This window comes from Sinohyriopsis cumingii, chromosome 18, assembly GCF_028554795.1.
Source record: "Sinohyriopsis cumingii isolate HCF-2022 chromosome 18, ASM2855479v2, whole genome shotgun sequence".
NCBI classification, from domain to species: Eukaryota; Metazoa; Mollusca; class Bivalvia; order Unionida; family Unionidae; genus Sinohyriopsis; species Sinohyriopsis cumingii.
This window is the reverse complement of record NC_142978.1, coordinates 90,318,486-90,345,680: the sequence shown is the minus strand read 5'-3', so window position 1 is coordinate 90,345,680 and position 27,195 is coordinate 90,318,486. Positions and strand designations below refer to the sequence as shown.

Below are 27,195 nucleotides of genomic sequence, written 5' to 3'. Positions count from 1 at the left end.
ATTATTGTCCTGCAGCTAATCAACAGCTAATCAACTATCTCATTCGATTTACAAACATCAACACACAAAAAAAACCATGTGAAGAAGAAGGAAAGAAAAGTACATTAAAACTAACAGGTCACTTTGTGGTATTTACTGGTACCTTTCCTGCTCCTGAATACCAATCAAGCCCTATAAGGACGGGCTTGCGTTTCTAAATAGTTACTGTCACCCACGTATTTCCACTCTTGCTACAAAAATTACATACATTTTTCTGCCAGAAATGTCTTAAGAATCATAAATCAAAAATCTTTTATATAGTTTTTCATTTTTTTATTCACAAGGAAATAAAGCCTGCATGCATGTGTACGGTAGATTTTAATAATCACTAATTAGCAGAGGATTAAACAGAGGATAATGAAAGATTAACCTACGTCACAGTTCTCCTGGAAAATGCACGTAAAAGCATGACTATAATAAATGTATGGCTGCATTTACCAGTGGATGGGTGTGTATCAAACAGAAAAAATCAGCAAGTAATGCATGTTGTTTATCCATTATTCTACAACACAGAAAAATCATTGTTTTACTTCAAGCATCACACCATAATAGGCGCTAACTTTGTTACTGGTGGAATGGGAGGAGGAGTAAAAGAGATTTATCTTCCTGTTTATTTTTAGACACTAAATTATATAACACTGAATAAATCTTCGGTGCACAAAAAGAATTATTGTTGGCTGTTCAAAAACATGAAGAAAATACATTTAAATGGGTTCTGTGAGTATGAAATGTCCATGAATTTTATTAGTCATGAATATTTTACTTTAGTGTAAATTTTTAGAACTGTATATCTGAATTTCCCCATTTTCTTCTGAAGCATATTTGGAAGATTAGCATCAATTAAATATGTAACACTCATTCAATAAAGTTATTATTATCTAATTCGTAAACAGCAAATTATCTGTAACCTTACTAAGTTCCTTTGGACTTCAATTCAATCATTAAGTATAATTCACAGCTCATATGCTCTTATTTCATTATATAATATCACAAATTACAAATAATCAAATATTTCCTTTATGTGATACATTTCAATGCTGTTAAAATGATACATTTCAATGCTGTTAAAAATGATACATTTCAATGCTGTTAAAAACGATACATTTCAATGCTGTTAAAAATGATACATTTCAATGCTGTTAAAAACGATACATTTCAATGCTGTTAAAATGATACATTTCAATGTTGTTAAAAATGAAGTAACAAAGGGTTATCACATTTAATACTTCAAGTGCTGTCCATTTATCATGACTAAAATTTCAAATAAACTCTTGTGAATATACAGTATTCATTTACTGTAATGCTGTCCATGGAATCCACACAGTATACCACCTTACAGTGAGACTGCCTTAAAGCAAAGTACAAAATACAGTACTTTCTCACTGCAACACTGTCCATGTGAGCCACATAGTGTACCACCATACAGTGAAGCTGCCTTACTGTGATGTACACAATACAGTACTTTCATTTAACACTGTCAATAGGAGTCACACAGTATAACACTTTATAGTAAGGTTGCCTTTTAATGAAGTAGATGATACAGTACTTCCTCAATGCAACACTCTAAATGGAAGCCACACAATATACTACCCTAATGTGTGACTGCCTTTGATGAAGTACACAATGCAGATCATACAGCATGTTCTCATTCCAACTGTCAATGGGAGCCACACAGTACACCACTTTACAATTAGACCTTATACAGAAGTGCATTATACAGTATTCCCTCATTATAACACTGTCTATGGGAGCCACAGAGTATACACCTTAGTGAGATTGCTTTATAATAAAGTACATGACACATTATTCCCTCATTATAGCACTGTCTATGGGAGCCACAGAGTATACAACTTATAGTGAGATTGCTTTATAGTGAAGTATATGACACATTATTCCCTCATTATAGTACTGTCTATGGGAGCCACAGAGTATACACCTTATAGTGAGGTTGCTTTATAATGAAGTACATGACACATTATTCCCTCATTATAGCACTGTCTATGGGAGCCACAGATTATATGCCTTATAGTGAGATTGCTTTATAATGAAGTATATAACACATTATTCCCTCAAAATAACACTGTCTACGGGAGCCACAGAGTATACACCTTATAGTGAGTTGCTTTATAATGAAGTACATGACACATTATTCCCTCATTATAGCACTGTAGATGGGAGCCACAGAGTATACACCTTATAGTGAGATTGCTTTATAATGAAGTACATGACACATTATTCCCTCATTATAACACTGTCTACGGGAGCCAAAGAGTATACTGTTTTACAGTGAGACTGCCTTATAATGGAGCAAAGTAAATGACTTGATAATGAAATGGGACCATGAATATGCCTGCCTTTTTAAAAGAAATTGTTATATTGAATGAAGTGGGACCATGAACATACCTATGTTATTAAAAGGAACTGTGTTGTCCTAAATGAAATGGGACCATGAATATGCCTGTCTTAGGAACTGTGTTATTTTAAAAGAAGTGTGACCATGAACATGTCTGTCTTATTAAAAGGAACCGTGTCATATTGAACAAAGTGGGATCATGAACATACCTGTCTTATTAAAAGGAACTGTGTTATATTGAATTAAATTGTACCATGAATATGCCTGCCTTTTTAATAGAAACTATTATACTGAATGAAATGGAACCATGAACATGACTGTCTTATTAAAAGGAACTGTGTTGCATTGAATGAAGTGGGACCATGAACATACCTATGTTATTAAAAGGAACTGTGTTGTCCTAAATGAAATGGGACCATGAATATGCCTGTCTTAGGAACTGTGTTATTTTAAAAGTGTGACCATGAACATGCCTGTCTTATTAAAAGGAACTGTGTCATATTGAACAAAGTGGGATCATGAACATGCCTGTCTTGTTAAAAGGAACTGTGTTATATTGAATTAAATGGGACCATGAATATGCCTGCCTTTTTAATAGAAACTATTATACTGAATGAAATGGAACCATGAACATGACTGTCTTATTAAAAGGAACTGTGTTGCATTGAATGAAGTGGGACCATGAACATGCCTGTTTTATTTAACGGAACTGTGTTGTCCTAAATGAAATGGGACCATGAATATGCCTGTCTTAGGAACTGTGTTATTTTAAAAGTGTGACCATGAACATGCCTGTCTTATTAAAAGGAACTGTGTCATATTGAACAAAGTGGGATCATGAACATGCCTGTCTTATTAAAAGGAACTGTGTTATATTGAATTAAATGGGACCATGAATATGCCTGCCTTTTTAATAGAAACTATTATACTGAATGACATGGAACCATGAACATGACTGTCTTATTAAAAGGAACTGTGTTGCATTGAATGAAGTGGGACCATGAACATGCCTGTTTTATTTAACGGAACTGTGTTGTCCTAAATGAAATGAGACCATGAATATGCCTGTCTTAAGAACTGTCTTATTTTAAATGAAGTGGGACCATGAACATGCCTGTTTTATTAAAAGGAACTGCGTTGTCCTAAATGAAATGGGACCATGAATATGCCTGTCTTAGGAACTATGTTATTTTAAATGAAGTGGGACCATGAACATGCCTGTCTTATTAAAAGGAACTGTGCTATACTGAATGAAGTGGGACCATGAACACACCTATCTTATTAAAAGGAACTGTGCTATATTGAAGTGCCTTATATCCAGGTAGGGCTGTATATGTACATGTATAAATAATTATCACTTAAAGTGGGGTAAAATATTTTCCTTTTTTGTTACAAAACATTATTTTAAAAAGTCTACAAGGGATATTAAAATTAGAAAGATGACAAATATATATATATATATATATATATATATATATATATATATATATATATATATATATATATATATATATATATATATATATATATACTGTTAGATGCCAAATAAAAGTGTAGTAGCAGTTTTTTTTTAATGTGACATACTTTCAGCATCTTTAATAATTGTTTAGGTTAATTACATACTGCCTACATATTCAGCATGTTTTAGCAAAGAACTACCTGAACTTGTAACAAAAAAGAACTACCTGAACTTGTAACAAAAAACAACTACCTTAACTTGTAATAAAAAAAATACCTTTACTTGTAATAAAAAAGAACTACCTTTACTTGCAATAAAAAAGAACTACCTTAACTTGTAATAAAAAAGAACTACCTTAACTTGTAATAAAAAAAATACCTTTACTTGTAATAAAAAAGAACTACCTTTACTTGCAACAAAAAAGAACTACCTTAACTTGTAATAAAAAAGAACTACCTTAACTTGTAACAAAAAAGAACTACCTTAACTTGTACCAAAAAAAGAACTACCTTAACTTGTAACAAAAAAGAACTACCTTAACTTGTAATAAAAAAATACCTTTACTTGTAATAAAAAAGAACTACCTTTACTTGCAACAAAAAAGAACTACCTTAACTTGTAATAAAAAAAATACCTTTACTTGTAATAAAAAAGAACTACCTTTACTTGCAACAAAAAAGAACTACCTTAACTTGTAATAAAAAATAACTACCTTAACTTGCAATAAAAAAGAATTACCTTAACTTGCAATAAAAAAGAACTACCTTTACTTGTAACAAAAAAGAACTACCTTAACTTGTAATAAAAAAATACCTTTACTTGTAATAAAAAAGAACTACCTTTACTTGCAACAAAAAAGAACTACCTTAACTTGTAATAAAAAAGAACTACCTTAACTTGCAATAAAAAAGAACTACCTTTACTTGTAATAAAAAGAACTACCTTAACTTGTAATAAAAAGAACTACCTTAACTTGTAATAAAAAAGAACTACCTTAACTTGTAATAAAAAAGAACTACCTTAACCTGTAATAAAAAGAACTACCTTAACTTGTAACAAAAAAGAACTACCTTAACTTGCAATAAAAAAGAACTACCTTAACTTGTAACAAAAAAGAACTACCTTAACTTGCAATAAAAAAGAACTACCTTAACTTGCAATAAAAAAGAACTACCTTAACTTGCAATAAAAAAGAACTACCTTTACTTGTAATAAAAAAGAACTACCTTAACTTGTAATAAAAAAGAACTACCTTAACTTGCAATAAAAAATAACTACCTTTACTTGTAATAAAAAAGAACTTCCTTAACTTGTAATAAAAAAGAACTACCTTACCTTGCAATAAAAAAGAACTACCTTAACTTGTAATAAAAAGAACTACCTTAACTTGTAATAAAAAAGAACTACCTTAACTTACAATAAAAAAGAACTACCTTTACTTGTAATAAAAAAGAACTACCTTAACTTAACTTGTAATAAAAAGAACTACCTTACCTTGTAATAAAAAAGAACTACCTTAACTTGCAATAAAAAAGAACTACCTTAACTTGCAATAAAAAAGAACTACCTTAACTTGTAATAAAAAAGAACTACCTTAACTTGCAATAAAAAAGAACTACCTTTACTTGTAATAAAAAAGAACTACCTTAACTTAACTTGTAATAAAAAGAACTACCTTAACTTGTAATAAAAAAGAACTACCTTAACTTGTAATAAAAAAGAACTACCTTAACTTGCAATAAAAAAGAACTACCTTTACTTGTAATAAAAAAGAACTACCTTAACTTGTAATAAAAAAGAACTACTTTAACTTGTAATAAAAAAGAACTACCTTAACTTGTAATAAAAGAGAACTACCTTAACTTGTAATCAAACAGAACAAACATGACAAAATCAACCACTAATAACACATCATGAATTTCCAGAGGGAAATCTGCAAAAAAGAATAGTACCAAAATATATTTTAAAAAATCCCCAGAATTATAAGGTTAAAAAGTATTCTTACATTTTCAGAAAATCTGCTTCCTGTGAATCGGACATTAAGTGCCGACCAATGCAAGCCACTTCCTGTGAATTGGATATTAAATACTGACCATTGTAAGCCAATTCTTGTGAATCGGACATTAAATACTGACCATTCCAAGGTAATATGAATGGGATTTATAACATAATGTTCCTGCAAATTTCTGTAACTGAAGAAAAACCCCAACTCCTCAAGGAATCCAGTGTTCCTTACATTTCACTGATGAATTTCTTCAAGCTAAATCTGCAATGTTATCTGGAAACAGAAATGAGTCTCTGTCCAAAAATCGTAGTAAAAGCTGAGTATTATTTTTAATTTCCTTAAATACTTTCTATATCTATTCATAACAGTCAAAATATGAGTTTTGTGTCTTATTATTCCAGTTCTAAGAGACGCAAAGAATATTCACAATAATGTAACATTTCCAGTAAAACTGAATGGAAAGCTCGTCAAAGAATCACAATCTGTGTGAGACACTTTCTCTAAATGAAAAGTTCCTAATTTCATAAAACACAAAGTTCTCCATACTTCAGTTCATGCATACAGAATAAATCATTCCACTTTGTTTCAAACAAGCAGGTGGTAGTCATGACATATAGCTTTAGAATAATGGCATATCCATGCTGCTAATCTGACCTTTAACATCCAATAAGACTTCTTTTCCCCACAAATAGGAAATTAGATTGATCCCATATCTCCTTTATTCTTGTACAAATAACGGCCGCTGTCAAACCTTTCATCAAACACAATTGGAAAGAGTTAAAGCCTGTTCGAACAATTTCTACAAGATTACCAAATTATGCGGATACATGGCAAGTTGACTTCTCTCTGCAAATATCGTTAATGCCAACGCAGTCTCACTTTGGCATTGTGTGAGCTTTCAACATTTTCAACTGGAAATCCATTAAGTTCATTAAAAATTTATCAATTAAAAAAGGAAAGTTATTGATCCAGATGTGCTAGTGGTCCTTGCCTTGCATTCCACAACAGGCAAGTAAGAACATTCAATGGATTATATTCACGCAAAAACCACTTGTTTGTAAATGATGAACATATATCAAATTTACAATGACATAAGCTCCTATGAGTACATGTTGATGGTAATTTGTCTTGGAATCTTCACACAGAACATGTCTTTAACATTATAGCCTCCAAACTAACACACACTGCAAAGACTAAAATATTATCTTCGAATGCATGCAAAGGAACTATTCTATTGTACACAAAGTAACATTAATCATGTAATCAAATTTCAAAAACATGCAGCTAGAATTATACTAGATGTTGATCCAATGGCAGCATGTTTAAGTCTTTTAAACTGGCTATCTTTTGACAGATGAATTTCATATCATTGGTGTATTTTGGTCTAAAAAGTCCTTCATAATAAAATGTATGTACCACTTTACCTGAATGATATGCTCGTCAAAGCCAGCAATACAGCCTCTTTGCACACTTTAAGATCACCATCAAACCTGTCTTTAAAAATACCAAGACCATAAACTAAAGCATTAGAAAGACATTTACATATACAGGTATAGGACTACTAAATATTTTACAGCAACAGAATCAGTCTACTGGTGGGGGTATATAAAAAAATTACTAAATATTTTTAGATGCACGCATTGAATTGTAAATGGATTTATTTTTTCCATTATACAATTCAAAAACTTCAATTTATGAACGATATTTGACAACAAAATGTTAAAATTTATTTTGATATCCTATATTTAATATTCTGCTGACAAAATATCATATGGACTCTTATTGCGAGGCTATATCGTAAAGTGTCAACCAGGGAGTCCCCTGTTTAGCAGCATGATGTGCAATGCTAAAAAACACCTGTTTTTCAAGGCTGAAAAAAAATAATCTCTGACTCAAATGAATGGAAACATGTGGTTTATATGCCAATCTAATGAACAAATTCATTTTGTTTTTTCTATATTAACAATAAGTTCTACGGGAAATAAATTAGGGGTGGGGATGGTGTGTCTCCATGGCAACTGTGTGTATTTCTGCATTTCTTTCAGTGTTATTAGTTGATTCATGAGAACTTAAAATACAATAAATCACTTCTTGAGTAATTTAGAGCAGGTACAAGTAAAACTGCATATAATGATTTTTGTATCACCAGTATCCATTTGAACAGTTATATCTGCACTACAGGAATAGTTAATAACTTCTGAGCACTGCATCGGTGGCCTAGTGGTTAGAGCATCTGCCTCGGATGCAGGAGGTTGTGGGTTCGATCCCTGGCCAAGTCATGCCAGAGACTTACAAAATTGGTACTAACAGCTGCCTCGCTTGGCACTCAGCATTAAGAGTTAGTGTTAGGACTGGTTGGCCGGTGTCAGAATGATGTGACTGGGAGGGGGGCCATCATGCTACATCACTATAAACTGCCACACTGCAGACATCGTAGCGATATGACTGAAAAATTGTTAAAGCTATGTTAAAAATCCAAATTACACACACACACACACACACACTCAGAGGAAACTGACCTTAGGGGCAGAGTTTGGTATTGGTCACCAAAATAATCGCCTTATGTTTAGTTACATTTTCTGCCTGAATGTAACAACACTGAGTTTTTGTGTGGAATGGAATTTGCCCAACTCCTAAACTCATTGCATTATTCCAGATATCATATTTAAATGTCAATAACATTTTCTGTATCATTTTGCAACAAATTCACTTTTCTTCTTCATCCCAGATCATTGCCTGTATGTAACACTAGACCTTGACATAAAATTGCCTGTATGATGTAACACTAGACCTTGACATAAAATTGCCTGTATGATGTAACACTAGACCTTGACATAAAATTGCCTGTATGTAACACTAGACCTTGACATAAAATTGCCTGTATGATGTAACACTAGACCTTGACATAAAATTGCCTGTATGATGTAACACTAGACCTTGACACAAAATTGCCTGTATGATGTAACACTAGACCTTGACATAAAATTGCCTGTATGTAACACTAGACCTTGACATAAAATTGCCTGTATGATGTAACACTAGACCTTGACATAAAATTGCCTGTATGTAACACTAGACCTTGACATAAAATTGCCTGTATGTAACACTAGACCTTGACATAAAATTGCCTGTATGATGTAACACTAGACCTTGACATAAAATTGCCTGTATGTAACACTAGACCTTGACATAAAATTGCCTGTATGATGTAACACTAGACCTTGACATAAAATTGCCTGTATGATGTAACACTAGACCTTGACATAAAATTGCCTGTATGTAACACTAGACCTTGACATAAAATTGCCTGTATGTAACACTAGACCTTGACATAAAATTGCCTGTATGATGTAACACTAGACCTTGACATAAAATTGCCTGTATGTAACACTAGACCTTGACATAAAATTGCCTGTATGTAACACTAGACCTTGACATAAAATTGCCTGTATGATGTAACACTAGACCTTGACATAAAATTGCCTGTATGATGTAACACTAGACCTTGACATAAAATTGCCTGTATGTAACACTAGACCTTGACATAAAATTGCCTGAATGTAACACTAGACCTTGACATAAAATTCATGAATATATTACTTTATTTTGTCTCGCAGGATCTAACATTTCTCAAATGTAATACTGCATTGCACTTTTCAAATGGCTTTCATGCAATGTCTTGTGAACTGTATTTTGGATGCATAGTTTCTTATTATTAAACGTTTGTTTGGTTTTTGTTGTTGTTGTTAATTTGGCTCATATTAGTAATACTTTCCTTCCTGAACCACTACATGCAAATTGAATGCAAATTTGTTATTACACAATTGAATAATTGAATAATGACAAATTTCCATTTAACTCCTTTGTTTGGAGTCCTCTGGAATGCAGACCAACTTGAATAATCTTTGGTGTTCATCAACCTTAGAACTTATACTGCACAAGAACTGTGTAAGTAATACGGTCTGAACCTGTCTTATTTTTAACAAGACTGTACTTTCCCTCAAAGGGTCTTTTAAAATGTGTTTTTTGTGACATCCTTATCTGCATATTTCTCACTTGTTACACACTTGTTATGATAACTATTTCCTGGTTGAAATGAAAGTGTCTCCTATAAACCTTTGGGTTTTCCTCCTTACTTTTGTCATTTCTGACATTGTGATATGATTGTGGTTTATGATTTGAGTTTCAAAGTGTAATGGTAATGTCTATTTTGTACCGTTACCATTATAGTTTGAACCATTGATATTATTTCTTTAGGGAGTTAGTAACTGCTGATGGACCTGACAACATCTATTTTGGGCCTCTGTTGGCAGACGTCTACACTCGTGTGACTTAGTGTTGCAAAGCAGCCAACCTTTCAGATGCCATAAATATTTTTAATATATGATTCAAGAAACAAAATGTTTAATTAAAAACATTTCAGACATCCAAAATATCATCTTTGCATCAAAAATGGATGAAAGCAGGGTGTTGTGGATATCTCTTATTACATAATGATGTATATTTCATGCATGCACACGAGTATGGCAGATACACTGAGAAATTTGAAACACAGGAGATTATATCACTGCATTTATTCAGTAATCTACATCTATAATGTATGAACACAATATCTCTTGCAATGCAACATTCATTATCATTTGTCAGCATTCATTATCATTTGTCAACATAACATAATTTATTATCATCTGACAGCATTCATTATCATCTGTCAACATTCATTATCATTTGTCAGCATTTATCATCATTTGTCAGCATTCATTATCATTTGTCAGCATTCATTATCATTTGTCAGCATAACATAAGTGTTGCCATTGCATGTGTTTAGAATACTGCCAAAATTAATGTGGTGCATACATGGTGTCTGAAAATGTACAAAATTGATGTTTGGTACAAGACCTGAATCAAATCAGTAAACATGGCTAGAATTATAGAAGGATGACAATCCTGCCTTGTTCAACTCAGACCAAGAATTCCAGCTACAAAAACATACAAGGTCTCTCACCCAATATTCCAAAGGTGTCTCCTTTGTTTTTTAGCATCTACTAACATGTTACACTGAAGCACAGCATTCCTACAGTATATGGCCTTTCCTTATAGCATGACTGCTGTTGGAAGGCTAATGTGGTCATGGATTCCATTTCATCATAACATGATTGCTGTTGGAAGGGTGGTATGATCATGGATTCCATTTCATTATAACATGAGTGCTGTTGGAAGGATGGTATGGTCATAGATTCCATTTTATTATGACATGCTTGCTGTTAGAAGGCTGGTATGATCATGGATTCCATTTCATTATAACATGATTGCTGTTGGAAGGCTGGTATGGTCATGGATTCCATTTCACTATAACATAATTGCTATGGGAAAGCTGGCATGGTCATAGATTCCATTCTGTTGTAACATGATTGCTGTTGGAAGGCTGGTATGGTCATGGAATCCATTTCATTACAACATGATTGCTGTTGGAAGGCTGGTATGATCATGGATTCCATTTCACTATAACGTAATTGCTGTTGGAAAGCTGGTACAGTCATGGTTTCCATTTTATTATGAGATGATTGCTGTTGGAAGGCTGGTATGGTCATGGGATCCATTTCATTATAGCATGATTGATGTTAGAAGGCTGGCATGGTCATGTATTACTGTATCAATTACTTTGAATTAGTGAATATGGTATCAATAACTTTAAATTAGTGAAGATGGTATCAATTACTTTAAATCAGTGAATATGGTATCAATTAATTTAAATCAGGGAATATAGTATCAATTACTTTAAATTAGTGAATATGGTATCAATAGCTTTAAATTAGTGAATATGGTATCAATTACTTTAAATTAGTGAATATGGTATCAATTACTTTAAATCAGGGAATATGGTATCAATTACTTTAAATTAGTGAATATGGTATCAATTACATTAAATTAGTGAATATGGTATCAATTACTATAAATCAGGGAATATAGTATCAATTACTTTAAATTAGGGAATATGGTATCAATTACTTTAAATTAGGGAATATGGTATCAATAACTTTAAATCAGGGGAAAATGTATCACATACTTTAAATCAGGGAAAATGTATCATACTTTATTATAAGGCATGCAGTCTCATCATATTAGGTGGCATAGTCTATGACTTCCATGGACAAGATGGTAATGTGGAACTAATGTATATAGAATACTGATTCTGCATGAATATTCAAGATATGTTCTAAACTCTAAATGGTTGCTATGGTTGCATTAAATTTACAAAAATCCAAAATGTACTTTTTTCATTATTATTGAATTTATTCCAACAGTTAAACTACTAAAAATCATCAACTCAATACTGTCACAGCTCTTTCTCTACAGGTCACAGCCTAAAATGGCATTTAACACACAAAATTTTGAGTTAATTTTTCCATACTCTCTCTCTCTCTCTCTCTCTCTCTATATATATATATATATATATAGTAAAATGTCGAGTTTTGAATAAGTATTGAACCTTTTAAGTTGAATGTATTGAGCATTAAAATTTTATCACTTTTAAGCCAGAAAAGCCTTTGTGAAGGGTCATTTCGACCTTTCTTCTCTTCTCCCCACCCCCCATCAGTGTCAAACGTGAAAGACCAAAATCTACAACTCATTGAGATTTGACCAGGGCATCCCAACGCTGTCCTGAGAAAGTAAACATTTGAGCTATCAACCATAACTGCTTGATAGGAACCCAAGTCAAATTATCATTTTCAAAGGGAAGTTGATATACAACATAGTCCAGAGATTCTAGGCTAACCAAAATCTGATGAAAGAAATGATTATCTTGGGGAAAAATGTAGGAACCACTGTGTATGATTGGTCAGAGTAAATTAAGGCATGCACTTTGGAAAAAATGTGAATTTAAAGTAGCAACCTTGGTTCAAATTCTTTAGTCTGAAATTCCTGGGAGAGATGTTTGCTCCATGAAAGCCTAAAAGGAATAGAGCTTTCCTTGTTAAACAAATGTAATTTTCTATTTTTGATTGTTTGTTTTATGCAAATGTGTTTGATATGACTAGGATCCATATTATGTATCATTTATTCAATTTCATGGAAATCTGTTGATGCTAGCATTATTATGCAATTTATCTCTTTAATTTTACAATTACTAGTCCACTGAGAGAATTGATGGATTGCATGTGATCCAAATTTTCATATGTGTAGGATTTCATAGGGTTATATGAAATAATTTCCTTTGTCTGTTAGGACGATACTGATTATTGTGAGTTAACGATAATCGCATGTTTATATCTGATTTTGTAATGTTTAAATAATCTTGAAGGTTTGGGATTGCTGTGAGCTAGAATTCTGTAAATTTTATGCAGTAGTAATCCAGCATGTGATAACGTAGGTAAAGAGATATGGTAATGTTAGATACACCACTCACATGTTAATTTACAGTCGGTTGCTGTAAAATGAGAGTGATCTATTGAATTATGTCAGAATTTATACAGTGTTTGGATAACTAGTTATGCTTTTGAGTAACATAAGTGAGGGAATTTTATGTATGATAGAAAGTGATCCATATAGAGATTTATGGGGTAATTTTGTCCTTTAAGGAAACAGCTTTCTGGGAGAGACAGAACAGTCTGAAAACGAAAGTCAGAAGTCCAGAAAAGAGATGACGTGTTCAGAATAAAAGACTAGGAAGTCCGGAAAAGAGATGAAGCATTCAGAATAGTCAGACTAGAGAATAGGAAGATGTATTACATGGGTCAAGATAAGAAGGTGATGCAATCAGTTGTGGACAGTGTGGTCTTTTCACCACTTGCTATTATGATGAAATAAATCCAAATTAGACACTGCTATTTAATTCTGTTGACATAACTTAGATTGAGTTGGAGATGCCGCTATTAACTGTTACCGATTAAATTTTGTTATTTTTCTTGTCTAAGAGGGCTCGTATTGCATTATTTCTTCCCAATTGTCTTGCTCAGTTCTCTGTTGATGTTCTATCTATCCATTCCCACCAGGCTATAAAATCGAGGGAGGTCATCCTCTAGTAAAACATCAATAAAAGAACTGAAGACATCATTCCTTTTGTTATTGAATATAATTCACATTTACCTAATATAGGTAAGATTATCAATAAATTTGGGATTTATTAAAATTATCATGTAAAACAAGTGTTAAATTGCTACACGAAAGCAAAATGACACTTTCTTAATAAAGGACTAAAAATCTTATATGTTTCTTAATTAATTCTAAACTAAAAAAGTCGCTGGATCATCAATTAAATGTAATAGGCCTAGATGTTCACACTGTTCTTTCATTAATGCAAATAATTCTTTCAGTAGTAATAATATGAAAGAAACATTTAAAATGTATTGTGATACTAATAGTGCAACAAAAATATTATTTATTTCATCATATGCAAAAAATGTGGCATCAATATATTGGATGAACCAGTCAACGCATACATTTATTTATAGTATTGTAAGTAGTACCAAGATCATAATTTTATTATATAATTTGAGTTCTGATGGAATATTGAACAATCTTTAACATCATATCAAGGTATAATACATTAAAAAAAATACATTATACATAACAGAAAATATTAAACTGTTTATCTCTATTTATTTATAAAGTTCTTATACACACATATACACATACACAATGTTTCAGATGCTTTTGGGCTGTACATGAAACAATTGCCTTAGATCAAGCTTGTATACTAATTTAGTATGTAATATTTTGTTTCCACTTTTAGACATTAAAAACAGAATTTATCTTCTTCCTCTAAAGTTTTTTAATCTAAATGTTTTTAAAATTCCCACAAATCTTGTTGACTTTGTAATTCACTGTCAGACTGTGTCCCAGTTGATTGAAACAATATAGAACCAGTCACCTACAGGTTACTGTACAAAAGAAAGTAATTATTTATTAATAATAACACCAGCAGATCTGTCTAGGGGAGATTTAATGTATAATTTGTTTAATCTAATTGTTGGTGGATGCCAGTGCAACCAAGAACCAGACCATGTGGATACCATCAAAGCAGTGCAATATTCTGCCTCTCCAGCAGCAATTTCCATGGTCAGGGTAATAATCAAGTAAACAGTTTGTACAGCTGTTAACTTTGGAAGATCTGCTGTTTTAATAAATGAGAGGTATGAAATGGCCAAACATCAAGTTATGTTTCCAGAAGCAATGAAATGTAAACATATGCATGTGATGAAAGATATAAAAATATACAGCATAACTTTCCACAGCAGACACCTAAAGATAATGTAAATGTGCTCATAAAGTGCTATATTTACAGGTCTCTTCTCTTCTATGCATGCTCTTTGTTACCTCTGTATACAGGACACATGTTTATGAAGGACAAATTTTGTGATGCTTTGAGTGTCTCCAATTAACAGGCATGACTGTATATAAAAAGTATGTTTCATACTTTTGTTATGAGTTATACATTTGACATTGCCAGAGTGAAGCCTGTATACTAGGAACCGACACTTGACATCATCAATATACAGTGAGGCCTGTATACAAAGAACCTACACTTGACATCATCACTGCAGAGTGAAGCTTGTATACAAAGAACCAACACTTGACATCATCACTGTAGAGTAAAGCCTGTATACAAGGAACCTACACTTGACATCAATGTACAGTGAGGCCTGTATAAAAAGAACCTACACTTGATATCATCATTATAGAGTGAAACCTATATACAAAGAACCTACATCTGACATCATCAATGTACAATGAGGCCTGTATACAAAGAACCTACACTTGACATCTATGTATTATGAGGCCTGTATAAAAAGAACCTGCATTTGACATCATCAATGTACAGTGAGACCTGTATACAAAGAACCTACACTTGACATCATCATTATAGAGCGAAACCTGTATACAAAGAACCTACACCTGACATCATCAATGTAAAATGAAGCCTGTATACAAAGAACCTACACTTGACATCATCAATGTACAGTGAGGCCTGTATACAAAGAAACTACACTTGACATCAATGTACAGTCAGGCCTGTATAAAAAGAACCTACACTTGACATCATCATTATAGAGTGAAACCTGTATACAAAGAACCTACACCTGACATCATCAATGTACAGTGTGACCTGTATACAAAGAACCTACACTTGACATAAATGTACAGTGGGGCCTGCATACAAAGAACCTACACTTGACATCAATGTACAATGAGGCCTGTATACAAAGAATTTACACTTGACATCATCATTATAGAGTGTAACCTGTATACAAAGAACCTACACCTGACATCATCAATGTACAATGAGGCCTGTATACAAAGAACCTACACTTGATATCATCAATGTACAGTGAGGCCTATATACAAAGAACCTACACTTGACATCAATGTACAATGAGGCCTGTATACAAAGAATCTATACTTGACATCCTCATTATAAAGTGAAACCTGTATACAAAGAACCAACACCTGACATCATCAATGTACAATGAGGCCTGTATACAAAGAACCTACACTTGCCATCAATGTACTGTGAGGCCTGTATAAAAAGAACCTACACTTGACATCATCAATGTACAGTGAGGCCTGTATACAAAGAAACTACACTTGACATCAATGTACAGTCAGGCCTGTATAAAAAGAACCTACACTTGACATCATCATTATAGAGTGAAACCTGTATACAAAGAACCTACACCTGACATCATCAATGTACAATGAGGCCTGTATACAAAGAACCTACACTTGACATCATCAATGTACAGTGATGCCTGTATACCAAGAATCTACACTTGACATCATTGTACAGTCAGGCCTGTATAAGAAGAATCTACACTTCACATCATCATTAGAGAGTGAAACCTGTATACAAAGAACCTACACTTGACATCAACAATGTACAATGAGGCCTGTATACAAAGAACCTACACTTGACATCATCAATGTACAATGAGGCCTGTATACAAAGAACCTACACTTGACATCATCAATGTACAATGAGGCCTGTATACAAAGAAACTACACTTGACATCATCAGTGTCAAATAAAGCCTGTATACAAAGAATCCACACTTGACATCATCATTATAGAGTGAGGCCTGTATACAAAGAACCTACACTTGACATCATCAATGTACAATGAGGCCTGTATACAAAGAACCTACACTTGACATCATCAATGTACAGTGAGGCCTGTATACAAAGATACTACACTTGACATCAATGTACAGTCAGGCCTGTATAAAAAGAACCTACACTTGACATCATCAGTGTCAAATAAAGCCTGTATACAAAGAATCTACACTTGACATCATCATTATAGAGTGAGGCCTGCATACAAAGAACCTACACTTGACATCATCAATGTATAATGAGGTCTGTATACAAAGAACCTACACTTGACATCATCAGTGTCAAATAAAGCCTGCATACAAAGAACCTACACCTGACATCATCAATGTACAGTGTGGCCTATATACAAAGAACCTACACTTGACATAAATATACTGTGAGGCCTGCATACAAAGTGCCTACACTTGACATCAATGTACAATGAGGCCTGTATACAAAGAACCAACACCTGACACCACTGATATAAAGTGAATCCTGTATACAAAGAACTTACACTTGGCATCATTAATGTACAGTGTGGCCTTTATACAAAGAACCTATAAAAATAATAATGATTTATTTATAGAGGGTGACTCATTAGTCAAGGACTATTCTCCCTTGAGGCCCTCTTAAGGAGAGTATAACAAGGCACATTACATGATGATAGCAATAATTACTGTTTAACTTAGCATGTTTAGTATTAAAATACAAAATTCCATTATCTATTAGAAACACATACATTCTCATGATATCTCTTCTTAAATACACCTACACTTGACATCAATGTACAGTGAGGCCTGTATACAAATAACGGACACTTGCCATCATCAATGTAGAGTGAAGCCTGTATAAAAAGAACCAAGACTTGATGTTGTCAATGTATAGTGACGCCTTTGTACAAAAAACCAACACTTGAGATCATTAATGTCGATTGAAGCCTGTATACAAAGAACCTACACCTGACATCTTCAATGTCGAGTGAAGCCTGTATCAAAAGAACCAACACTTGACTTCATCAATGTCGACTGAAGCCTTAATACAAAGAACCTAGTCCTGACATCAATATACAGTGAGTCCTGTAAACAAAGAACCTACACCTGACATCATCAATGTCGAGTGAAGGCTGTATACAAAGAACCTACACTTGACATCATCAATGTACAGTGCAGCCTGTATACAAAGAACCTACACTTGACATCATCAATGTAGAGTATACAAGGAACATAAAAGCACAAACACTATTATAGACTCAAGGGTCCACACGATTTTCCTTTCTGGAAATAAATGAACAAAGTGTCAAAAATGTTATCCTTTGACTTTTACCAGCATTTGTTCTTTTAAGGATATGTTTTATACCAGCAGGTGTCCTTTATATAAAGATCACTCTTTGTTAAGGCAAGTTTTACTCTCAAACTTTACCTATACCCTGTGCCTTCTTACTAGCAATAAACCAGAAGGCTGTGTTAATTTTAAGAAAATATTTTCCTAATATATGGAGATTATTTTCTGATTGATGAAAACATTAACTTCTGAAATCAAAATCAAAATTGTTTTGCAACTCTGGTGTTCAAGAAATTATGTACACTTATGCCTGTCCATACAGGGCACCTAAAGTGAACTTGTAAGCAGGTGGTCTACATTTGCAAGTGTCCACTAAGGCAGGTTTCACTGTTATTGCAGGAATAGGGTAGGTTCATCAGGTAGAATAGCACCATGCCATAAGCTTACTTAACCTACATAATGGAGAGAAGAGCCGTGTCCCACTAGACAAGTGAAAAGGCTCATGTTAAATTTTAAAGTATAAAAAAAAAAATAGGAATTCCACACAATAAAGGATTACCACACAAGTAAACTTCAGCCTTACAATTAACAACTGATAATTGCTTTACTCCCAAAGGGTGAGAAACAATGGAACATTCATGCAAACAACACCTTTCCAGGGGAACCACACCTACTATTTTATTCTGCTATCAGCATAATTTGAATGCCTCCATGTGTCCTTGAGAAATGCACTTAACTTCCATATACTCTGCATCATACAGACCATAATGTGACAAAGTGCTTTAAAACTAACAAAAACATGCTTAAATGCTAGCAACCAAACAAATACCAATGAAATCAAAACAAAGCACAAATGCCAACACCCAACCAAATAAAAACCAACAAGAACAAAACAAAGCTTTAACCTAGCATGCAACAAAAAAAACAGTGAAACAGGTTATGAAAATGTATTCATATATGACTAAGATGGAACTGACTGTAGTGCAAAACTGTATTCATACAAGACTAAGATGGAATTGACTGCAGTGCAAAACTGTATTCATACAAGACTAAGATGGAACTGGCTGCAGTGCAAAACTACTCATACAAGACTCAGATGGAACTGACTGTGGTACAAAACTATTCATATAAGACTCAGTTGGAACTGACTGCAGTGCAAAAATGTATTCATACAAGACTCAGATGTGCAAAACTGTATTGATACAAGACTCAGATGGAACTGACTGTAGTGCAAAACTATTCATATAAGACTCAGTTGGAACTGACTGTAGTGCAAAAATGTATTCATACTAGACTCAGATGGAACTGACAGCAGTGCAAAACTGTATTCACATAAGACTCAGATGCAACTGACTGTAGTGCAAAAATGTATTTATATAAGACTCAGATGGAACTGACAGCAGTGCAGAACTATTTACATGAGACTCAGATGCAACTGACTGTAGTGCAAAAATGTATTCATACTAGACTCTGATGGAACTGACAGCAGTGCAAAACTGCATTCACATAAGACTCAGATGGAACTGACTATAGTGCAAAAATGTATTCGTATATGACTCTTTATATAAATGTTGTTTACTTCAGAATTACTCATTCCTATCTTAACATCAGTTCTTAGACAAAATAGTTTTACTTGTTTTTCAGTTAATATTGGAGAGGATTTTTTTGTTTAAATTATCCATTGGAATTACAAGGTGCTCTTTGATATTTCAGACTAAATCCTTATTTTGGGATTATTCTTAGTTCATTTAAGGACATTCAGGATTATGTGTGTGATTTGGATTTTTAATGTAACTTTAACAATTTTTCAGTCATATCGCTATGATGTCTGCAGTGTGGCAGCTTATAGTGATGTCTAGCACTGGGGCATCATGCCGCAGACATGTAGCATGATGTCACACCCAGTCACATTATCCTGAGACCAGGCCAACCAGTCCTAACACTAACCTCTTAATGCTGAGCACCAAGCAAAGCAGCTGTTAGTACCATTGTTGTAAGTCTTTATTATGACTCAGCAAGGGATCGAACCCACAACCTTTTTCAGTACTCCTGGGGTGTTATGAGGAAGGTCTGTGCCTCTTCCTCTTTTTGATCCAACTTTGTCTGAGGAAGATGGTAGTCCATGGACTGCAGCATCAACCTCCCTACCATGGGACCAAGGCCCTTAAGTCCATGGCTACTTGAAGGGAAATGTCCATCCACTTCCTGTGGTGGAAGACCCCACAACCCATAGGAGGTTAGTGGGATTATAGGAAAGGATCCCCTTTTCGAATTTGGTGGTCTGTATGCTGACTACTAATCCAAAAAAGGATTAAACAGTAATCTGGAGAGGAGGGTCTTGACCTGATTTTTATCCCATACTGAAAGGGGCTCAAATGACCAGTTACTGGTACTCATAGTCCAGCGTCTGGTGACTAGTCAGGTGGCTCTGACCAGTCACCAGATCTGAGAGACTTAGTTCTCTCCATACCAAGTGTTTCTATTAGCAATGATGGGTGTAGGTGTGGGGTTCAGGGTGGTGAGCAACTAACAATGTGCCCTGCAGAACAGAAGAGTGTGATGCTCCTCCCTCATAAGGAGGGCATGACTCACACTGTCCTAGTAGAAACAAGAGTGTGGTGCTTCTTGACTTGCCTTATGGGATTGAGGAGTGTGCTCCTCCTGCAAAAACAAAGGCATGAATATTAACATATTATGTCTACTCTAATTTTAAACAGCAATAATAAGCCTTTCCCAGGTGTTGTCTCAAACAACCACTGATGTTTTTTAATTTAAAAAAGTCAGAAATGCTGAGTACTGAAAATTAATAGAATTAAAACAACCAATAATACTATTAATTTATTTAAAGATGAAGTCAACTAGACTTTTTAGAGAACTGGAGATCAACAATCAGCAAAAACCAAACTTGGTGAGATGGCTAATAATAAGAATTATAGTGAGTAACATTACCCTATATTTCCATTTAAGAATGAACTGGTGCTGTATTACTAAACACACCACACAACACAACATCTGTTTCTGATGTCATCAAGATGAAAATCATGCAAGTTACATTAAAAGGTATATGCACTGCAATGATTTGCATTGAACAATAAAACACAATCAAGTTGAGTGTGCAGACTAAATCAGCAAGGATAGTGATAACAAAATACCTACCTGATAGAGAAAAAGGAATAGAATAATTCCGAAAGACAATAGTAATGCTGACACCCTAAGAGGTAGTAACCTCAATGCAAGGTTATAAAAAAAGTAACCAAACAACAAAAATGAAAATAACTCTCAAAAGAGAAAGAGAGAGAGAGAATTCTGAACAGGAATCATATTTGATGTGAGGGTAATTCTACACAATAATAATGATGCACATAAAGAAAATGCTCAAAATGTGATGTATCGCTCGAAGAAAATCAAATTTCCCTTTAAAGTATTTTAAACAGCACAAATGTCTGTGACTGGAAAAAGAATAAGTATTACCAAGCATGGATAAGATAGCTATGAGTAATGAAATGTTCTGAAATACAGAACTATGGGAGGATGAATTCTCTTTATACAGTCACGGGTATATTCCATCCAGAAATGAGCAGGCTATGCAAGAGCAACAGATTATGTATTACTGATACTAAACTTCAGTTTCAATGGACTGATAGCAATAAAATAGAACAGTACAACTAATTTCCACCTGAGTGGAATATCAGTGGGAAAAAGCGAGAAAAAGGTCTGCTGAATGGTGTCAGCATCATTGAAATATTCTGACCCACCCAAATAATTTTGTCTCTGAACAGTCTGTTACATGTCTCTGGGTTGACTGCTGACTGCTGTCTCATGACAGACTGCAACATGTTTTGTGACAGACTGCTACAGGTCTCATGACAGATTGCAACATGTCTTGTGACAGACTGCTACAAGTCGCATGACAGTCTACTACATGTAATTATAATCTGTAAGTGGTCCAGTCTAAAATTAAAACCCTGATTTTAATAAAAATAATCTGAACAAAGCATTATAATTTTTTGCTTGGAAATGGACAATAAGAGCCAATCAATAATCAAAGTACTATAAGTACTCTATGACTTAAACCATCTGAAAGTGGCCAAATATGGCTGGTTGCAATCCTTTACCCAGTTACATATGAACGATGTTTTTTTTCATCTTCAAAATAATTTGGAGAATTCATTAATAAACTCTGAAAAGACTTATTAAATATTAGCCTCAATACAGATCAATGTTGCTTTGCACCATAAGCCACTGAACTAAATAATGTTGAAATAAAACAGGTATAATAACATTGCCAATATTTTATTTTCTCGGGTCTTCTGTTTGTATGTTCAGAGATTTAAGAAGATTCATGAAAATGTTTGTTATAAGGTGAACTGCATACAGATGATTGCCTGTTTCTTTCCCCATTATTTTCTTAATATTTTTATATAAAAGGGGTGGGAGTGGGGGTAGGGGGCCACAGCACATGATGACTGTACTGACTATATTATAAAACAGTTACTTTTCTTGTTTTATCCAACCACATCAAACAGGCACCATGTTATTACATCATCTAACTGGAACATTAGATACAATCTGCAATCATTTCGACACAAAACAGTTTTGTCTCAGGAGACTGTCACAACATATGAACCAACCAAAATTATAGCTGTATCTTTAAATAACGGATGTAATTTTAACTGAGCATTGTCAATAATGTTATAGTTGTTATAACTGGAACATTAGATACAATCTGCAATCATTTCGATATAAAACAGTTTTGTCTCAGGAGACTGTCACAACATATGAACCAACCAAAATTATAGCTGTAGCTTTAAATAACGGATGTAATTTTGACTAAGCATTGTCAATAATGTTATAGTTGGTTAAATAATTGAATACTGTCATTTTTTCATGCTAATTGGAGTCATTTGTTCAATTATAAATGCAACATACCAGAATAACATCAGCTATTCAACCTTTACAAAAACTTAACCACTAGGAAAAACTATAAGACTACACCTCACGTTTCTTAGTCTCTGTAAAAAGCAGTTTGCATTAATGTTGGACAGCTAGTGTGTTCCAGTTGCATGACACACACTGTGGCAAAGTTATTGGTCTCACCAACTACTGGGCAAATGCCCACAACTCTCGAAAATTGCTGCAATTTTGAGCTGGAATCTCTAAAAGAGAACATTCTATTTGCAAATATTCAATTTTAAGGTTTGCATAATTTGTCTCCAAACTGGAATTATTGTCTTCAGTTAAAATAGATAAAAACAACCCCCATCTAGCATATATTGCAGTTTCAAGGCACATCATTATTACTACACTGACACTCAATAAGATTTAAATTTGCCCTTTACATCTACTAAAAGTCAGAAATATCAGTTAATATCCTTCTGAACAACTTTGTAAAAATATCTCATATAATCTCTCTAAATATTGTTGTAAAATACTTCATATTTCTCTCAATAACTGTCAAATTATCTCAAATTATCTCTCTTAAAAACTTTGAAAAATATCTCATATCATCTCTCTAAATATTGTTGTAAAATACTTCATATTTCTCTCAATAACTGTCAAATTATCTCAAATCATCTCTCTTTAAAACTTTGTCAAAATATCTCAACTGTCTCACTAATTGTCCAAAAATATCTCATTTCATCTCTCTCAATAACTGTCAAAAAACATCAATAACTTTGTCAAAATATCTTAAATCATCTCTCTTGCAATAACCCTGTCAAATTATCTTGTACCATCTCTGTCAATACCTTTATCAAAATATTTCATATCTTTCTCAATAACTTTCAAAATATAAATAACCCAAACAATAAAATATTCAGATTTACATGCTCTCAAACACTAGAAAATCTGGAAATGGACTCACCCATTTTTACTTTAAGTTAATAATGGTTACAGATTTTACCAGGCGAAAAGCATCATTGTGCCCGGATAAAATAAAACATGGGATGAAACAGATATTACATTTCCTTGGTCTGTGACATTTAGATGAAATATTTTATCATCGTCAGGAGTGAAATCACCTTTGTATAGATAAAAAATAAAATAAAATTATTTCATTGATTTGGTAATCATTATGTGCACATGAGTGCCCCAAAACAAGTTACAGCAGTAAAAGCACATAAAACCTGACTGATATTCATTTACTAAAACAAAGTTGTAGGACATATATGCAGAAAAGTCGCTGGTGTTTGCAAGTTTGACTTTTCTGAATCATGGAACTTAGATTTAAGAAATCTTCAACCCCCGGAAAATTGAAAATAAAAATTTGATTTTATATGACAAATTTACACAAAATAAGTCAGGATTTCCATCACACAGGAAACAAGCGAAATGTCTCAGGAAATGGCAAAAAGGTTGTAAGAGTGTCTAAGTGGCAACCAAATTGTTTCTGTCATGAGATTATTAGACTGTCGAAATCTGTGCGTCAGTTAAAACAAGAGATGTTTAAATATAGAACACAAATTTTATTTAGCAGTGTTGACAACATTCGCTTTAAGCAAACTGAGCTGTTACAAAGTGATGATAAATTAACCCCCCACCCCCATGTGCAGTAGAATACACAAAATGCACCCTCCAACTTGTCTAAAGAGGTGACCAAAGCAGGGAGTAGTTGTCATGGCTCAGTGGTTGGTGTGCTGTTCTCATGACCAAAGTGGTTTGGGTTTGAATCCCACCATTGGATCAGTATGGGTAAGCTACCAATGTATGTACTCACACAAGGCATGCCAACTGTATCAGCAATAAGTAACCTAGATGTTACATACTACATCAAACTAAACAAAACATGCCACGATATTGATTCATTATAAGATTTTCTATTTGCCCCATATACCTACTAGTAAAGAAAAGAAAACATCTCTTATCTCTCTAGATACCTTCAGCAGTCCCTTCTGCAAAAACAGAGTTTGTAGTTCATAAATGCAACAACTTGCAAAGGATATGCAGGCATAAGTAGGAATCTTTTGAGCAAATTTGTCAATATTAAAAAGAAGTTTCCCTTATGTTTCATGCCTATTCTTTGACTCTAAAACTAAACAGAATTGATTTACCACTCAATATTTAAACTCTGACACTTCAGCTGCTTAATACAAAATACCCCCAAAAGGATAGCGATAACAAAATGCCCCCAAAAGGATAGCGATAACAAAATGCCCCCAAAAGACTCAAGTAAATCTAACAGGCATCAGCATCTTAGATCCTATAATTTGTTATCATGATTTCATAGTTATGTACTGTCAAGAAAACAATGGGTTATTACAAATTCCAAGTCCTCAGATATTAAATGCATCAATTCTGTATTCCCCCAGAAATCCTTTTGGGATCAATTATATTGCAGAGAATACAGAATCATCAATTGGACTATTTGCTTATGATGCAGAATTATATATAATAGCTGGTAATCAGATCTTAGCTGGTGAAATCTTAAAGTCAGATACTGAAAAGATATATGAATATTCCAGGTGATGGCTTGTGAGATTTAATCTGGATAGGACTTAATAATATCATGAAAAGGCAACTATTAAACCAGTCTATATTGTATATGACCCCAAGCAAGCTGTATAAAGTGCCTGCCTTTGCTGATGATCACTGCCATCTCACTGCTGTTAAATACTGGTTTAAGTCTATGACTAGGCTGATGTGGGTATCTGTGAAAGCTTGCCAGTAGCTTCCTGTGTGTCAGAGGTTCTTACTGGGGTTTTCTTGGTTTCTCTCTCTCTACCAATTATACTTGCTGCTATGTATAGCCTATATCATGTTCAGAAAATAGCGTTAAACTCACAGCAACAATAACAACAAATACAGAAAGTACACGACATTAAGTTAAACATACGGGCATTATTATAGCCAGTGCTGCCACTCATTATGTGCATATTAAATATATTTCTGATATTAAGCCTGGAGAAATTAATCTGTTTAGAATGATTTTAATATTTTTAAAAAATGGATTGATTGTCTTTGGAAAGAATGTACAAATCTAATGTTTTAGCTATGTCGGATTACGCTGATCACATTTGGAACAATTACACAATGGATGTCAAAGAACTCCTGGAAAAAATAAATGTGAAGGTGATGAGAATAATGATAAAGTGCATCCCCTGCACAACTGTACTGTTAAATTATTTTGGAATGCCTAAACTCACATTACAAGGATAATTTTATTCAGTAGTTCAAAATTTATCATGGATTAGCTCTGGTAGATCTTCAAGATGTGATTTGACTATTTTTATAGAACATTAAATCTACTCCACTTGATCAACAAATGTTGTTCAACCTCCAATACGTAGAACAACATTGTTCTGTACTTCATTTTTTGATTACTATTATTCGTAAATGGCACTTGTTATTCCTGGAAGTAAGAATCATAACTTCATTGTCTGATTTCAAAGCCTACTTGAATCAAGAAAAAGAAATCATTTGATGTTATTATTATGGCAGCGGTAAAATGTCACAGGTTATGCACACTAGGCAGAGAACAAAGTCTAGCAGTTTAAATTATGTTTTATATTCAAACCATGTATCTAACAAGGAGTATTGCTTCTGCTGTGAAAAAGAAACTGCAAAACACTTTCTAGACCGCTCCAATGGCCTAGTGGTCAGAGTATCTGCCTCAGATGTGGGAGGTTGCGGGTTACAACCTCAGCCAAGTCATACCAAAGACTTTAAAAAATGGTAGTAACAGCTGCCTCACTTGGCGCTCAGAATTAAGAGGTTAGCCTGGTGTCAGGATAATGTGACTGGGTGCGACATGATGCTACATGTCTGCGGCATGATGCCCCAGTGCTAGACATCACTATAAACTGCCACATTGCGGACATCATAGCGATATGACTGTAAAATTGTTAAATCTATGTTAAAAATATAAATCACACACACAAACACACTTTCTTCAAGACTAATCAAATTACTCTGATTTTTAAGAAATCACATCTTATACACACATTCATTTACTCTCACAAATCAAACTTGC

The 27,195-nt window shown here is 33.6% G+C and overlaps 1 protein-coding gene and 1 long non-coding RNA gene across 3 annotated transcripts in view; one reads left to right on the top strand and one right to left on the bottom strand.

Annotated features, from left to right (window-relative positions):
- The window catches only part of LOC149777423 (uncharacterized), a 66,574-nt gene extending 52,570 nt beyond the window's left edge, over positions 1–14,004 (top strand). For both annotated transcript variants that reach the window (XR_016416302.1, XR_016416301.1), the window contains exons 2-3: positions 5,865–5,995; positions 13,437–14,004. This is a non-coding gene — a long non-coding RNA (uncharacterized LOC149777423). The remainder of the gene's footprint in view (positions 1–5,864; positions 5,996–13,436) is intronic.
- LOC149777422 (calcium/calmodulin-dependent protein kinase kinase 1-like) overlaps positions 1–27,195 on the bottom strand; it is a 247,985-nt gene that overhangs the window by 153,480 nt on the left and 67,310 nt on the right. The gene's annotated exons all lie outside the window — the stretch shown is intronic.